Consider the following 17978-nt stretch of genomic DNA (forward strand, 5'->3'; position numbering starts at 1 on the left):
CATCCCTTACTCTCAGTACACTGTTTTGGAGTCACAATGCAAAGCTCTTAAGAGCACAAGACCAAGACATGGCCTTATCCCCATATAACTCCTCTGATTCCCCCTAAATTAGATCTGTTTTACTTTCTAATGCTCACTTCCAGCATTTAATCAACTGTCAACTGCACCTGATGCAATGTGATTAAATAAGTCATTATTCCTATAAGTATCACCAGAATAAGAATTTTCAAATATTATGTTAGCATTTTTTGTACTGACAAACACAAGTTGCTGCAAGTGTGTATGTGCAGTCAGCTCCATCTGTATGCCACCACGGCTACCTTCACAACACAGTTTCAGTTCAATGATGCTTTTTAGTAACAAAGCCCATATCCAATCTGGAAATCTTAAAATGATTAATGAAATGTGCATACGTAAGCAAAAATGGGTTTCATGTTTTGAGACTTCTTCAGCTTTTAGCATGAACATTAAGCTTTCATGTTGACATTATTTTTTTAATCGATAACACACTCACTCATAATTTATCAATTTATTCACTGCAAACCATGACACCCATGCAGTTCCCCCACACATTCCAAGGTTGGTGCAACACTGCTCTAGCTTTTTTTGAAAATGGCTATGAAGGTCCAGTGCACCAGCCAACTTAAAAATTCAATTAATTTCCCAACTTTTTCAGTATGTGATTAAGTGGAAAACATTCAGCTTGTGTGTTTCCTTTTTCAACCACAGGGTGACTCCAGGGCTCCATTGACGTATAGATACAATTCAGGTTCACCTTTTGCTACTTTGGATTGGGAGGTTGCATAAAACAGGGGTGGGGGGGCATTAAAAAAACCTCTATTCATGCTCTAGATAGTGTCTCAATCGACAATGAACACATGAACACCTTTTTTTTTTAAACACGGTCTATAATCTATTAAATGTTGCAATCAGTGAGACTCATTAACTCCTGCAGTACTGTATGCAAATGTATACCTCATGCAGTATGAAAAATTGCTTTTATCAATGCTGACACTGCTACAGTATTCTGTCCTGTGTGCCTGTTCTTGAGGAAATCTATCTTCCTATCTGTAAGCATCTGTTACCACTTCACCAGTGATAACATTATGTTGGTGTCACTAAGTTTTCACCAAGTTTGATAAGTTGATTATGATGTACAAATAATCATGGTTAAAACAAAATCTGACTCAAAGGGTGAACCTCAGTGCCACAGCGCTGGTGCTAAAGTTGAGGTTTCCTGTAAGAGACAGCTTAAAATGCAAACCCATTTTCTCAGCAGGGCGTGGTATCTGATGCTCAGAGCTGTTCTCATGCCCAGGGCTCAGGCCTTCACTGTGACCCAAACTTTCTCACTCTCACTCGGCAGAATTCAAGCATTTCACTCTCATCACAAAAAATTCAAATTAACTTTGATTGTTTTCACATAGCTACACAATTGGATTGTTCTCTGACTTTTTACATAGATCTCATGATATTGATTTCTATCTTGATGACTAGATGTAATATTGTTGGAATGATGATATAATACAGACATCTTGTGTGACAGGAAAATGGCACTGCTCCTTTCTCCAGTGCTCAGTCCAGCAAAACTAATGTTTTCAAAGGGCTCAATGGACAATCTATTGACTTGAGCAAATTCTAGATAATGTAAACTCACATTACCTTACAACTTATGTCAAAAATCTGACATTCCCATTTTCTTAGTAGCTATCTAGCTAATTTTGTCTGAGGTGGCATTAGCCAAATGTAATTTCTTTTGTGATATAAATTAAACACAGCTGCAGAGACTAAGAACAAAATCAGTGTGCTTCATTGGTTCATGTAACCATTTACATTGTACACTGACAATAAACGAAATATAATTTTTTTACAACTTCTGATTAGAGATGTTTTTATCTCATAACATTATGCTAAGGAGAGAGGATGGTGCTGTCCAACCAAGTGTGATGCTTCCTTTTGATGTACAGTTATTTATATATTATACACATAGGCAATGGAGTAGTGCCTATGCATTGTCTTCTGCCTGTTCACGTAACCTCTCTTTTAGAATGGCCTCTGTCTGCTCTTCAAAGGCATTCTTCATACAGAGACTTGTAATATGGCTTCAGGCTTGGGACAATCAGGGAAACATTTGCAACCACAGTCAATAGGACTACAATTGTGATGCCTAAGCCAATGACCTGTAAGAGAAAGATTTTTTTATCATTATTATTCATTATTTAATAGTTATGATGGGATTCATTTGTTCACCCACTCATGTTGCACTTTTCATATCATACTTATCACTGACAGGTTAGCTGCTCACATGAGACTCATTCATATAGTAGCTGATGGTCACTGTTCAGCAGTCCTGTTACTTTACCATTAAACACCCATTCCAGTCTCCATCAATAAATTCCATTATTATCCACAGGGATCTGACAGTGATGGCCAAGAGCAAATGTTTGGATGCTGAGCAGCCATCAAAAAACTTACAACACTCAGAGCTCCTGCCCTCATGTAGACGGTGCCTGCAGATTTACACACATTTAGTGTCTCTCAGGAAACAAATAAGAATGATGCAGGATGGCAGCACCATGTACAGTCTACAGTACAGGTCATTATTAAATCCAGGTCATAGAGTCACACAAAGTCCAGCTTGAATATGTACTGGAAAGTGAGGAAAAGTGTGGAAATGACCACAGCGCCCCCTGCTGAGGTCATTAGTTGCTCAAGCAGCTTGAAAGTGAGATCTGACCCTTCTAAAGGTTGAAATTAAATGAAATAAATAAGAACATCAGTCTTCATCATTTCCAATATGTTGTCTTTTACACAGAGATGCAGAGAGCAGAAGAGGGTGTGTCGCTCTGTTGCCTGTGTAGAATGCATAACTGACAACATTGTCTTGGCTTCATAAAAGCATAAGAATTGTGTTTTTTTTTCTTAATTGTTTTTAATTTGTTATACTTTCATGTTTACTTTTAAAATTTTTTGTTTAATGTGCCGCAGCAGTAAAGGCATTTTAAGCACCGCCTTGTAACAAGTGAATGGTACTTACAATCAAGGCTGGATTATGGACTGGGCCAGTGCCCTGGGGCCTCGGACTGCCAGGGGCCTCCAAGCCTCAGGCCGAGCGTAGTGTGTGGCCTGAGACTTCCAGAGGAAGATGAACGCCAGGGCCCTCAGTGCGTGCAGCACAAGCTGACCACTAGGCCCCTGGGTGTTTATAGCATGCGCTAACCACTAGGGCCCCCCAGACCCCTCAGTGCTTACAATGTGAGGGCCCCCAGACCCCTTGGTGTTTAAAGAGTGATCTGACCACTAGGTCCCCTGGGCCCCTCGGCACCTACAGTGTGAGGATATCTGGGCCCCTCCATGCTTAAAGCATGAGCTGACCACTAGGGCCCCTGGGCAGACACCAATATAGGAAAGCGGGGGGGGCTCAAAAAACATGTGCCCACGGGCCTCACGGGACCATGATCCAGCCCTACTTACAATGGCAGTCGAGATCAAGGTAGCGGGATTTGGAACATTGCCTAGCTGTTATCACCCTGTTACTGTAAAGCAGAATGTCTGATGTATGAACATCTGTGTTTACATATGGAAGACTGATCTGTTAGCCATTGATCATTACGAAGACTTGAAAAATTCAGGCTTGCCAATTTACAGAAAATTTATCACCAAAGTGATATTTGGGAATGATCAACATTAGTATTTTAATTTTATGTATTAACAAGCCATAGGAAAAGCATCAATGTTAGCATGTGACAATACACCTAACCATATCTTCAGGGAATAGGTAAAAAAAAACTCTTTATCCAGTGACTTGACCTGTTGCAGTTGTTAGATGTCTTTTAGATCTTCCTCACTGAGATTTTTTTTTGATTCGTAAATGTATTATAAAAAATGCTAAAATGCTTAACTACACCTGCATCTAATGTCTCTGAAATGTAAAAAGATTAACCTACAAAGAGTTATCACAGTCTGTCATAACAGGATAAAGGTTCTCCTTTTATTCAAAACAAAAAAAAACCTACCATAGTGCCCTACCATAGTATTACAGTACTGACCACCACCATACTGCCACATTGGAGATCTGCAGTTGTGAAGGAGGACCTTTCACCAGTATGAAACTGTACCTACTTCTGAAATTTACTGCTTTTAAATTTGGGAGGATCCTCTGTTAATCAGATGCACATATTAACACAAAAATCAAATATACGACTGAATATTACACAGTTTTAAAGTCAGCATACAGTACCAGACAAAAGTGTGGACACACCTGATTAAGATAATGGGAAAACATGCATTCAAAGACATTTTGATATAAAGACTTATGCTTAAATGCTTGAAATTTGTTTCCTAGACAAATATAAACAATGAACAATGATTTCCTTTCCAAAATTTAATTTTAAAAAGTAATATTGGCTACTTTGAAGAATCTAAAATATAATTAAGTTTTGATTTGTTTAACACTTTTTTGGTCTCTGCATAATTCCATTTGTGTTATTTCATCATTTTCAAGTCTTTACTATTATTCTAACATTATATTGAAAAATATTCTAGTAAAAATAAAGAAAAAACCCCTCTATGAGCAAGTGTGTCCAAACTTTTGACTGGTACTGTAGTTTATGCAGGGATAAGTGAGGGCTCCTCTTACGCATGAATCAGTTTTTTTGTTTGTCTTGTCACAAGCAGATGAAAATTTGGCATATGTTGCCAATGTGTATTGTCTTAAGAAACCTTTAGAAAGCTTTACTTTAACATTTGAAACATTGCATTGGTAATGAAATTAAAGTAATCATTTAAGGGATGAATGTTTCTGTCTGGTTCAGCCTGAGTCTTGCTCAGGCATGACTCAGAGGAAGACACTTAGTGCACGGTTTTATGCCAGCAGACTGTGAGCCCCCAGTTGTCCAGCAGAGGTCAGTAGACTGCATCTCATGTTACATCTGAAATAGATTTATATGCAAATGATAGGTTCATATGTTCACTATGCCGTTTTCTCATTCCTCTCACAATTTTTCTCCAACTTTTCTCAGACTTAAAAAATCTTTGTCTTTATTTCTACCTTATTTCTCACATTTTGGGTGGACATTAAGTGTTGTCATACCAGTATCATACCACTCTCTATTGCCAAGAATACAGGCTTCTCTGAGAATAATAATTTAATGCCGATGTAATCAGTTTTAATTATATATTTATATTTATTTGCATTTATTGTATGTGTTTTATCTGTTGGTAAGGGACTTTCAATTCTCTTTTTTGAACATTGTAAGGTGTGGTCCAATGCTGCGAGGTCCATGGCTCAGATTATATAGTGAAAATTGAAATGAATCACATGGAGACAGACAACAAGTCAAAGGCTTTTATGAGTCACCCAGGATGTGAGACTGGTGAGAGGAGAGGTGTTATAGGTGGTGTTGAAACAAAAGCCAGCTTCACAAACACAAAATACGTTCGAAAACCTGTATAGGCCATGGAGGACAATGCAAAAGGTATACGGTGGAAAATAATGTCTTAGAACCACCAGCTCCATGGAGGGTGTGAGGATGTAGGAATCAAGGAAAGGATGCAGTTTAGCACTTTTGGAATGCAATGAGAGTTGTTCTGTGTTCAGGGTCTGTGATTATATCTACACAGAACTGAGAATAAGGCCTTTTTTGGGGTTTCCTACAGAAGTAACCAGAATGATCTTGAGGTCTGACTCCTTACAAACATTTACTGCTGTACCATCTAACATCATTTGAAAGCACAAGCATCAGATACCATTTCATACTGATTGTACACAAAATGAATAATACACAAAAGAGCAGTTCAGTTTTGCAAGGTGCAATTTTGCTGCCTCCTTAAACTTGCGAAACACTGTGGATAGTATTATTCACTGTGATGTGTAAGCATAGCTGTATGTGCTGAAAAGGCCACAAAATCTCAGCAAAGCATTGTGCCAGACTAATGAGAAAACAATCCACGTATTCACTCTTCTGTTCTTTATGGGTAATATGAATTTTATTCTGCCTACAACTATGGCCTATTTATGGTGGCCAAGGGCATGCTTACTGGCTCTTCCAAGTATTATGGGTAATGGGGCCAGGAGAGAGTGATCCTCACTCATAAATGTTGGCCATTATTTGGTGGAATATTTAGATAAATTTATATCTTTCCAGAAAGTGTTTGCATTATTTTTGTGTTTGCTTTGAATACATGATGCTTGCCGTCAAATCATTTATCTTCATTCTACAATATGTAGCCTAAACATATCCCCCCTATTATATTGCAAAATGGTTTGGTCTTAAGGGTAGTCCTACGTTAATTCCTCCACACGACCACACCCCCTTTACTACATCGAACTGTCAAAATGTCGATGCAAATCTGGCGCTCAAAAGCAAAAAGAAGTAATGAAAAAAAAAGACTAGCCTGCTAATTCATACTTGTGCAAGTGAGAGCAGAAGTTTGCTGGCTCATTTGCTGTGACTGTTCGTTTAATGAGATTATCTGGAAATTTAAACTTGACGTAAGGAATGCACTTTCACCATTGCACTGTCTTGTTTGAAAACAGCAAATTAGCTTGCTAGCAAAATGAGAACCCTACTAGATGTTAGGGCTGAACATGTCAAAAAGAGGGCGGATCTTGTAGAAGCAGTCAGTGCTGTCTTCCATCTGGAAGTTGACGTTGAAGTGGACAAATCGTCGTAGCGCTTTGAAACGATTCACTGACATGGTATCAGCCAGTGGTGGGAAATGTGACTCACAGGCCCAGTAATCTTCAAGAGAGGGAAATTCAAAAACACCCATGTACAGCAAAACTGACAAAAAATCCTCAATTTCAGCAGTTGTGGCGCTGACTGATGCTCCAGTCTGTTGAACTGAGTACAGGTTGGTATCCTCAGTTATGTGTTCAATCATCTGCTCAGTGAAGAGCATAGTGAAATATGCATGGGGCGTCTGGACTGACTCTGGAACGGTAGCCTTTACATGGAGGCTTAACACGTGGCTACAAACCTAGTGTAGGTAAGAGGGGTACAGGTTTATGGGGCACTGAGAGCATTGGGGGCATTGGGCCATTGGCATTGGGCCAGCGTATGCTTAGGGTGGCAGAGGGTTATTTAAACTAGGGCCTGGAGGGAGGGGGGGTGGGGGGGGGTGGCAGGGGGGTTATATGTGAGATGGCTAGGGATAGACAGACTGCTGAAATAGAACACACCATGGCTAAATATTTTATTAGTGAGGGAACCATCATTGCAAATCAGATAGAGTAGCACTGTAAAAGAGGTGGTTTTGAGCAGCTGGGAGTGGAGAGGAAAGACTCTGTTTAAAATGTTAGAAGCATAAAAAAAATTAAATTTTGTTATGAGTAAGAGTAATTATGATGTTGTTGGGATCACAGAGATGAGGCTTGGTGCAGGGGATAGGGATGAGTATAGCGTAGAGGGATACAAGCTGCTAAGAAAAGATAGACCCAATAGAAGAGGAGGGGGCGTAGCTCTCTATATAAAGGATAATCCTAATATTCAGGAAATTCCAGGAAAGGAGCCCCTTGGTGTTGGTGAAGACATATGGATTAAAATATTGGGGGAAAATGAAAAGGGTCTGAATGTCGGAGTATGTTATAGGCCACCAGCCTCAGACAGCAGTGTTAACAGTATGCTCTTTGATAACAGAAGAGCACTTCTAAACGCTTTTTTCAATACTACAGTTGAAAAAGAATAGTTAAGGATGAGGTAAGAGGTATAAAAATAAGGATGGAGTTATGGTTTATGATAACAAAGCTATTGCTGATACCCTAAACAGTTACTTTGTGGAGAGTTTCAGTAATGAAGTGTTTTCACGTGTGCCTTCAGGTGCAGTCAGTTCTCAGAGTCTTATGGAGGAAATTGATTTAAATGATGCAGAAGTACTAGATAAACTTCAAAAACTTAAAACAAATAAGGCAGCAGGCCCCGATGGAATATATCCAAGAGTTCTCAGGGAACTAGCAGAAGTGGTTTACAAGCCTCTGACAGTTAATTTTAAGCAATCTCTTAAACCTGGTGAAATACCAGATGACTGGAAACATGTAGTACATGTAGTGTAGTACTTATCCACAAGAAAGGAGACTGATCCAGGAAATTAGTATCACATGTAAATTATTGGAATCCATCATTAGGGACAATTTGGAATTATTCCTTGAACAAAATGGTATCTTAAATGATAGCCAGCATGGTTTTTGCAGAGGGAGGTCATGCTTTACAAACCTCCTGGACTTTTTTGAGGAAGCTACAGTGTGTTTAGACTCAAACCAAGCTTATGATATTATCAATTTGGACTTTCAAAAGGCATCTGACAAAGTACCGCATGAGAGGCTCATAGTGAAAATGAAATCTGCAGGAATTACAGGAGCTATCGCTGACTGGGTTCGAAGTTGGTTGTCTAGTAGAAAGCAGACTGTAACCGTGGGAGGAATTGCATCAGAGCAGGGTCCTGTACAAAGTGGAGTCCCACAGGGATCAGTGTTGGGGCCTTTGCTATTCCATATACGTAAATGATCTTGATGCAGAGGTTAGTAGTAAAATAGTAAAATTTGCAGATGAAAACTAGGGTTGGTCTGGTCAACAGTATAGAATCAACTAAGGTAATACAGGAAGACCTACTCAGCATCCAAAAATGGGCAGATCCTGGCAGATGACATTAAGTTTAACTAAATGTAAGGTCTTGCATGTGAGAAATAACAACCTCAGACAAGACTACGTCATGGAGGGAGAAAAACTAGTATGTGCTCAATTTGAAAAAGATTTGGGAGTAATAGTTAACCCAAGCTTAACAAGATTTCGGCAGTGTGCTGTAGCAGTAAAAAAGGCCAACAGGATTCTGGGATATATAGCCAAAGGTATTGATTATAAATGTAAGGAGATTATATTGAAATTATACAATGCTTTAGTCAGACCGCACTTGGAATATTGTGTGCAGTTCTGGGCACAGCACTATAAGAAAGATATTGAGGTTCTTGAAAAAGTTCAAGGAGGGCAACTAAATTAGTTCCTGGCATGAAAGATATACCAGCTACGAGGAAAGACTCAAGTTACTTAACCTATTTAAACTTAGCAAGAGGAGACTTAGGGGTGATCTAATAGAGGTTTTTAAATTTATAAAATGACTAAATAAGGCTAATTACAATACATTTTTTTAGGGTGAGTTCAGTCTGTAGAACAAGGGGACATAAATGGAAACTAGTTAAGAGTTCTGCACTGATATAAGAAAGTATTATTTTACACAAAGTTGGAGATACAGAGTTATCAATACATGGAATAGGTTGCCAGGTCATGTAGTTGAGGCAGAGACCTTTGCTGTGTTCAAGTCCAGACTTGACGCAGTTTTGGATACTCTTTAACTGTAATGGCGAGACTAGTTGGGTCGAATGGCCTGTTCTCGTCATAATATGTTGTTATGTAAAAAACACTGAAGAATCTCTAAAAGTACATGGTACAGATGTGTCAGATACAAACACACAAACAACAGTTCCGTTTTCTCTATACCCTCTACATTTGGACAATAACCAAAGAAATGAACTTTTTATGATGATATACAATTTTTGATTGTTTTATTCCATGGTTGTTAACGTTCATTTTCTAACATTTTCAGAGTGTGAGACCATATTATGTGTGTTTGTAACATCGCAAATGGTATAATGCAGGAAATATTTAGTCTGGGTTGTCCAAAGATAATAGGGTTAAAGTGTTTCATCCTGACACTGCTTATTCTCTGTCACAAATGTCCTCTGGGTATTGAAACCAGTGTCAGAACATATTTGTAACATAATATATTAATATTGTTTATAAATGATAAAATATAAGGTAAAACACATTGAAACAACAAACCTGTGTTTATGTATTTGAGGAAGACAGAATAGACCTAGTGTGTCACTGAATGACATTTTGAAATTCTTTCACTTTTGCATTTCTTGTGCAGGAAACTTTCAAACTGACGTAGCTGCAGTTTTTCACATTTCACTTCCCCTTTAGTGGATGGTGTACTACGTGACATTACACACTTGGAGGGTTTGTTATTTTAACCTCAAGGTTTTACATCTTAGATGTAAATCAGCTATTGAATTTCTTTGTTGAGGAGCATACTTTTACCCCGAGAACACTTTGTTAAGAGAGAATATTGAGAGAAAATACTGATAATGCCACTTCAAGGGTTATATAGAATTGACTGATTAAGATTGACAGGATTGCCACTATGTATTTCTACATCCACTAATTGAACCCACTTGAAAAGCCAATACACTCCCCACCTGACATCGTTTAAGATGCCACATTAACACTTCACTTCTCTTCTTCTGAAGACAAAAGAAGAACAACCTCTGAGGTTGGTCTTAAGTAAGAACAGTTTGTTAAGAGAAGATATTGAGACTAAGCTCAGCCTTATTGAGTGTGTGATGAAAAGGAGATGAGCCCCATAGTGAAGGTGCACTTGTCTCTTGCAGTTGCTCATTCAATTTGACTGAATAAACGTCTTTTTTGTGCTAGAAGTTTCTCTGGATAAGAGTGTGTGCTAAATGAATATAATGCAGTGCAATGTAAAGTAATGTCATGTAATGTTGGGCCACACTGATGGAATAGCTGTGGAAAACAGTTCTGGATCCCACACAAGCTTTGAAAATCAGTACTGGATTCCACAGTAGTTGTATGAGCAAAGACCAGTTTGTGACCTTTCTAACAGCATGAACTACATTAGTGCTGCATGCAACCAAGAGATACAGAGCTCTCAATAATCTCATCCTCACCGGAAGTGGTACTTGAGAGTAAATTCTTCTTAACTGTATTGCCATGGGGATGTTTGTGAATTATTAATGTATACTTGAAAATCAGTTGATATCTGATTAAGCAGTGTACAGAATGCTTGATGAAGACCAATTCTAAAGCATTAATTAGCATCCTTTTCCTTTTAGAAAGGAAACGCCCACCCTAGATCATAAAAGCTTGAAATAAGCAGGAAGAGGCCTGTTTGTAGGTGCTGACGTCTGGGTGATACTCCTGATACTCCTTCCTTACAAAGGAAACCTGGCTGGTTACCTGGCTGATCTGACACACCCTGTCGCACAGGGTGAGCCAACTTATTTTTTGTTATCCTCATCTTTCAGAAGTAATGGGTTCTGGATGCATGTATTCTGTGATTTAGTCATCAAGTTATACGCAATAGCTTTGCATGGCTAGGCACACAGATGTGTATTGATGTATATAACTGTAAATGAGAAGCGAATTTAAGCCACATAATCATAAATTGTTCAGCTAAATGCTTTTTGGATGCTTTGTTTTGTTGCGTAATATTTACATTGATAAGTTACTAGTGTATAGTATGCTGTTAGTAAAGAGTGTATGAAGGAAATGATCACAAGTTCATAAATAAAGGTGCTATATTGATATGCAGTAATGACGTACCCCTATAGCCACTGCTTGATCTCCCTGGTAGACAGGACACCATGTTATTGTATTTTGTATTACTGCTGTACACAGTACACCATGCTGTTGTGTTGTACACAGCTATACTGTACATGTAGTATATAACAGTGAGGGGGAAATTAGGGTTCTGTGTGCATAGTAGGTCAATAGGCAAAGGGGCAACCAAAACAAGTGACACTACTAGCCGTACATCACAGACTAAAGGGTGGTTAGATGACTTACCAATTGTCAAATTTCAAGATTCTACAATGGTTCATTTTGGAGAAAAAGGCTTGGATTAATGTGTAATATCATACATTTGTTATGGAAGGCATGGCCACCAGGCCAAACTATCTCTTGGTAACTGAATGTAATCATCACCCAAGATGTCTGTAGAATCAATTTTTACCGCTAATGTTAAGTGCCTGCCCTTTTTGGCCAGACAGCCTTCAAATCTGAGCAAAGTCTCAAAACCACCGAGGCAAAGATTCCAGCACAGTTTTCAAGAGGTAAACAATACTATTTTTACAATTTATTCAACATCTCATCACACTCACAAAAGAAGCAGTATTCCAGTTTAATCCTACTTGATGTCTCTTGTTTCATGTAAAATATGGATAATATATGATTGGTAAATAATATATTCATATATTGGTAATATTGGTAATTTGCTGCTTTCATATAAGAAAGGTTTTTCTTCTGATATTCTCTTTTACTGTACAGTTCAGATAACCAACACTAAACACATTGGAGACAAAGCCTCACGATTCTTTTCCTTCTTTTTGCTGTGGCTTTGTAGGTTCCGCTCTGTGGCATAAAAGCGAAAGAAAGGGCTACAACAATTTCAATTTGTTTTAATGTGACAAACACAAAAATTACCGGTATTTGACTTCAGTGAATCTGCACACTTCAACCAAGAAGAATGACAATGGCAGCACCAAACCTTAGTCTCCCTGACAGCATGCTTCAGAAACTGCTGAAGAAAGCAGGAAAAGCTGCTGGCATCAGCATCTTATTCCTCATTTTCCAGTACATCTTCAAACTGGACTTTGTGTGCCCCTCTGACCCTGATAAGAATTGGCTGTACTGCGGGCTGTACATGGGGCTGCCATTCTGCATCATTGTCTTGTTTCTCCTCCTGAGAGGATTTAAATGCGTGAAAATCTGCTCACACTGTCTGTATATGTGCAGGAAATGCAAGGATTGTTCATGTTGTAATCTTTGTAACTGCTTCTTAGCTTGCAAAAATTTCCTTGACGCCATGTCTGTGGGATTACTGTGGGTAATAATTGCATTTATTGATGGAGACTGGTTAGTGTGTTTAATGAACATCACAGCTGAAGGACAGCAAATTGCCTGTGTGGTCAAGAGCACACAAACCCCTCAACAACCACAAAATTCCATCAACTACTATCTGAACCTCTCTCGTGTGAGTATCTAACATATTTTCTAGATCAATGGACAATATGTAAATTGAAAAATACATGCTAATAAAGAAATACATTTTCTTTTCACAGGCAATTGGATTTGGCAGTATATTGACATTGATAGTCCTGTGCATTTTAGCCCCAGTTCTTTACAGGATTATCAAGCCTGAGCCATATTACAAGTTCAAGTTTGAACATTACCTTGAAAAACAGACAGATGCTGTTATAAAAGAGAAGCTACGTGACCTGGCAAAAGAAAAGGCAGAAAAAGCCTGCAAAGAAGAAATACATACAATTTTCAATAAAAATACGGCTCAAGTTAACATAGATGCAGCGTGGAAAAATTTATCAGATCCAGCTTTTTACAAAGACCTTTTAAAACAAACAGGTAAGACATGACTTCTTTCCATCGTATGTCATCACAACGTTAAGAAGAAAAGTAAAAAGATGTTCGGAATTCAGAAAAAGGAATACACAAATGAGAATGTTATACAATGTTTAAAACTTCCTAACAGGAACGTCATTATAGAGAGCCTGTGTAGTGTTTATAAAGATCATACTTTATTTATAATTACAATAAATAGCACTAACACAAGAGTTCTCAAAGTTATGACATGCATTGTATTGAGTGCCACACTCAGTACTCTAGGGGCCCAGGGGCCACATGCAGGTAATAACTGTGAATATCAACCATATGCACTTCTGCTGGTATTTGAAATACAATACATAAATGTAAAAATACATAACATAAATAACAAAAAACAAAAATATAAAAATAGCTCTTTTCTTGGCTTTTGTTCTGCTTGGATCAGAGATCTGCAAAAAAAATAAATAAATAAACAAAACCCAGATGTGGGTATTGTTCTTTATCAGAGATTGGAAACAATGCTTTCTTTCATTTTCTGTCTGTTGATAAAGCTTCATAGCCCGTTCTAACTCTAGCCACTTTTACTGTGGACATAGGGAAATGTTTGCAGCACCCTGGCAGAGTCACTCACTTCCACCTTGCCCATGTGCATCAGGGCCTTCTGCAACACAGAGGGTCAACTTTTGTCACCCTACCACACAGATAGATGCATACCACACATACTTAGGTGCGTAAACTGTAGTCTATATCCACTTCAACAGGTACAGAATAATGCTGCAAAGATTCACACTAGAACAGAGAAATTTGCCTCTCAATTAGCTTTTGTGATAGCTCCGAAATCCTTTTAATTCTGATCTACAAGATATGGCTTGCCCAGGACTGAGATTGTCTCAGTATTCATGTATAGACTTAAAACACACGTTCTTTATCGAAATCGGGACAAGTTTTGTCAAGCTAACTGATGTAGAACTGACTTATTTAGATCAGTATAAAAACTCAAAAATGCCAGTTTGGAGCTGGCTTCTTTCCCCCGTTTTAGATGCCATTATTTCATTCCTTATAGGAACCTGTAAATCCTTATCTGTCACTGAATCTGTTACATTACATTACATTATATTCATTTAGCAGATGCTCTTATCTAGAGCTACTTCCAGCATAATAGAACATAAGTGTATCCATTCAATTTAAATGAGCAACAGTGTCAAACCAGGCTAACAACACTCCCAGACCAGTGAGTGTCAGCATGACAGTATTCAAGCGCTACCACAAGTTAACTCGTACAATCTGATGGAAGCCAAGTATACTACGAAACAACAGTCCCTAGAACAAAAAAACCAAAATACATTACAATACTACATGTAAAATAAGTATCAAATTCTAGAGGTATCAGATAGGCTGAAATTCATCGTAATATACCACCAATCTTGTACAAGCTCCATTACATATAATTTTTCCTCTGTCTTCCTCAGATGCATTGGAATCCACCAAAAAATCTAATCCTCTGAAAAATCTCCAGGCCCAACTAACTATCAAAGATGAAGACACCCAAGATGCCTGGAGAATCGATCTGTCTGTTCCCCCATTAAAGATGCCATTGCACACGTGTCCAAATTGTGGAGCATCCTCTCCACCGTCACCCGAAACATCAAAGACCTAAAGAAATATCATCCCTTCCCTTATTGTTTATCTTGAATGTGAATCTCTATGTGTAGCTGTGTATCATGCATTTGTACTTGTAGGCTAATTCTGTGTCAATAAACTGCTCTGTGACTAAAGTATTTCTTGAGCATGCTGTATGAAATTAAATAAATAAGTAAAACATTATTAATAGTTTGATGGATTGAAATGTACTTACTCTTTTGATGGTCTCCATCCATTAAAGATATAGGGTGAATTCAGGTATATTGGGACATCAGGTAAATTGGGACAGCATAAGAAAACAGCATTGTATTTCTGCCCTGAAAAGTGTAAGTGACATAGTTGACATAGTTCCTGTGACATCAAGTGTGGGGGTTGTGGTCAGCATCAAATTCAATTCAATTCAATTCAATTCATTTTTATATGTATAGCGCTTTTTACAACACAAGTTGTCACAAAGCAGCTTTACATTGTTCCCAGGCCTGAGACCCCCTGAGAGCAAGCCTAAGGCAACAGTGGCAAGGAAAAACTCCCTATCAGGAAGAAACCTTGAGCAGAACTGGGCTCAGAGGGGGGGCCCATCTGCTTCTGGCTGGCACTGGGCAGATAGAGTTAGAGACAAGTTATGCAATGTACTTTAAGACATTTACGATTGACAGACAAAAGTAGTTAGTAGTTAACAGCAGAGTGATTATATGAATGTCTCCTAGGATGTCCGGTTCTTGGAACGCAGTTGGCTGTGATGGGCAGAGCAGCTTGCTTTTTGACCCCAAAAAGCAAGAGGTAGGAGAAATGACATCAAGGCTTCAGCTTGATTTTAACATAAGGGTATAAAATTTGAATGACTAATATATTGTAGATGTAAACATGGTTTGGTAATTTGGGACAGCATGTTTCAGGTAAATTGGGACAATGTTAAAAGGCTACTGAAATGAAGTGTAGCACTAGTGTATTCATATAACTTGATAAAAGAGGGACCTCACATCTATGCCAGCACAGAACCACAATTAATGATTTATGAACGGACTTCAAATTGAAGCTAATCCCCCAAATTGTGTGTAATAGTAGGTCTTATAATTTGGTCAAATTAGCCTATCCCAATCATTTTCTCTGACAATGGCAAACAATAAAGCTTAATCTAAATGTTTAGTATGTTTAGTGTGCAAGTAGTAGCATAACAAGGAATTTAGTCTAATCAAGCAGCAATGTTGGTGCCTGGTGATGCAGGTGTAGCCCACAGAACTCTTGATCACTTTGTTTAATCCATGGTTTAAGCCCTATCCATGATGAATTTAAGGCCTATTGCAGAATAGAATGGCACCCAGGACTGCCTTTAAATGTGAATAAAAGTTCAAGATCCATGCTCGGGCTGAAAAAAAAAAAGTTTAGGCTACATGTTGACACAGTTCCAAAAAAATGTTGATGACATTAATGAATACACTGTTTTTTTGTTTTGTAATGCTTTGATTTTTTTTTTTTACAAATTTAATGAACTGATGAATAGATATGAATATGTTTCAAAATACTTTGATGAATTAATGGCCAGGTTGATGAACAGGCTAGATGAATGCACCATTTCAAAAAAGAAATCTATGATCGGTTGATGACATTGGTGAATTCATACATTGGATGAATTTATGTACTGTTGGTTGATGAACTGATGAATTGATTTAATTTTATGAAATATTTTAAATAAATTAAATATTTTTGAAAACAAGTTGGATTCTTTAGTCACTTTAAGACCTTAATCAATAGCCTAGCCTATAACGCCTAAGCCTAGCTATTAACATAATAATCCATTAAGATATGATACATCATAATAATATCAAGTAACCTTAGACATATATTTAAGGTTAAGAAACAAGAAACAAGAAATCAGTTTAAAATATTCTTTGAAATACGTCATTAGGGTTGAAAGCAAGGGCCTACACTAATGAAACTGTGTCCCAAATTACCAAACATGCTGTCCCAAATTACCAAACATGTCACTGAAAAATAGTTTTGTGTCAACTACAACAAAATGGTGAGCCATGCTTTGTAAAAATATCATACACACTTAATTTCTTCACATAAAGAAAGTAGACACCTTGAGGATTTCAGAAATGTATCATATATTGGGTTATTTTTTTTAATTGATGAGAAGAATGCAATCACAAGATAGAATTACAAAAACTGTCCCAATATAGCTGAATTCACCCCTGGGTGAATCCCTTGCAACTGTATGGTAATTCACTTACTTTTTACACATCACCATACTGTCTAAGGTACTTCTTAGCATCCTAGATTTTATTTGTGTGGGACGAACATTAACACAGCTGTAGCTGTAGTACTGAAATAAAAAATCAGCAGCCATAAGCACTTATACTACATCTTACTTCCACCAGCGTGCTGGAAAGTAAAGCCGCTCCTCACCTCTAGCCACATTCCACTGTAGTTAAGAAGCGTTGTGATTGGATGATGGTTGAATGTTCTCATTAATTTCGTGGCATGAAATCAAAACACCAGTTCTGACACTCCACTAAGTGAACAGCGTGGTTTGTAACTGCTGAGGTGAACATCGTCGATATATCATAAACATGGATGAGGACAACGCAGTGAGTCATATAGGGGGTCATGTGTATATTTTGCAATGCTACCAAACATAACATAGTCTACAGCTGATATTTTCCTTTCAGACAGAGATGTTTATAAATTAGTTCATAAATGAACTCTTCCATCATGACTAGATCAATTGAAATTATATATCTGTGAAGGATAGCTAACATTAGGGCTTGTCCACACGTACACAGGTATTTTTGAAAACACAGCTTTTTCTATGCATTTTGGCCTTTCGTCCACACACAAACTGCGTTTTAGGTCACTGAAAACAGACCTTTTACAAAACTCCTTCCAGGGTGTATGTGTGGACTTGGCCTTAGACTGTGTTAGTTTAGTTGGTTTTAGCTACACTGGTGTTACACTGGACTTCTTTGGCAGGCTGAATGGGTGGAGAGCCAATATATTTTATAGGCAATGGGGAACACGCATAGAGATGGCATCACACAGGTTTGTCATCTTTGCCACAAAAGTCCTCCACAGAATGCATTGCATGTACAGCATCAAAACAAGTGGTGAAAAAACACAAATAGCCGTGCAGTTTTAAGTGTC

The sequence above is a fragment of the Megalops cyprinoides genome, chromosome 14, assembly GCF_013368585.1.
Source record: "Megalops cyprinoides isolate fMegCyp1 chromosome 14, fMegCyp1.pri, whole genome shotgun sequence".
NCBI classification, from domain to species: Eukaryota; Metazoa; Chordata; class Actinopteri; order Elopiformes; family Megalopidae; genus Megalops; species Megalops cyprinoides.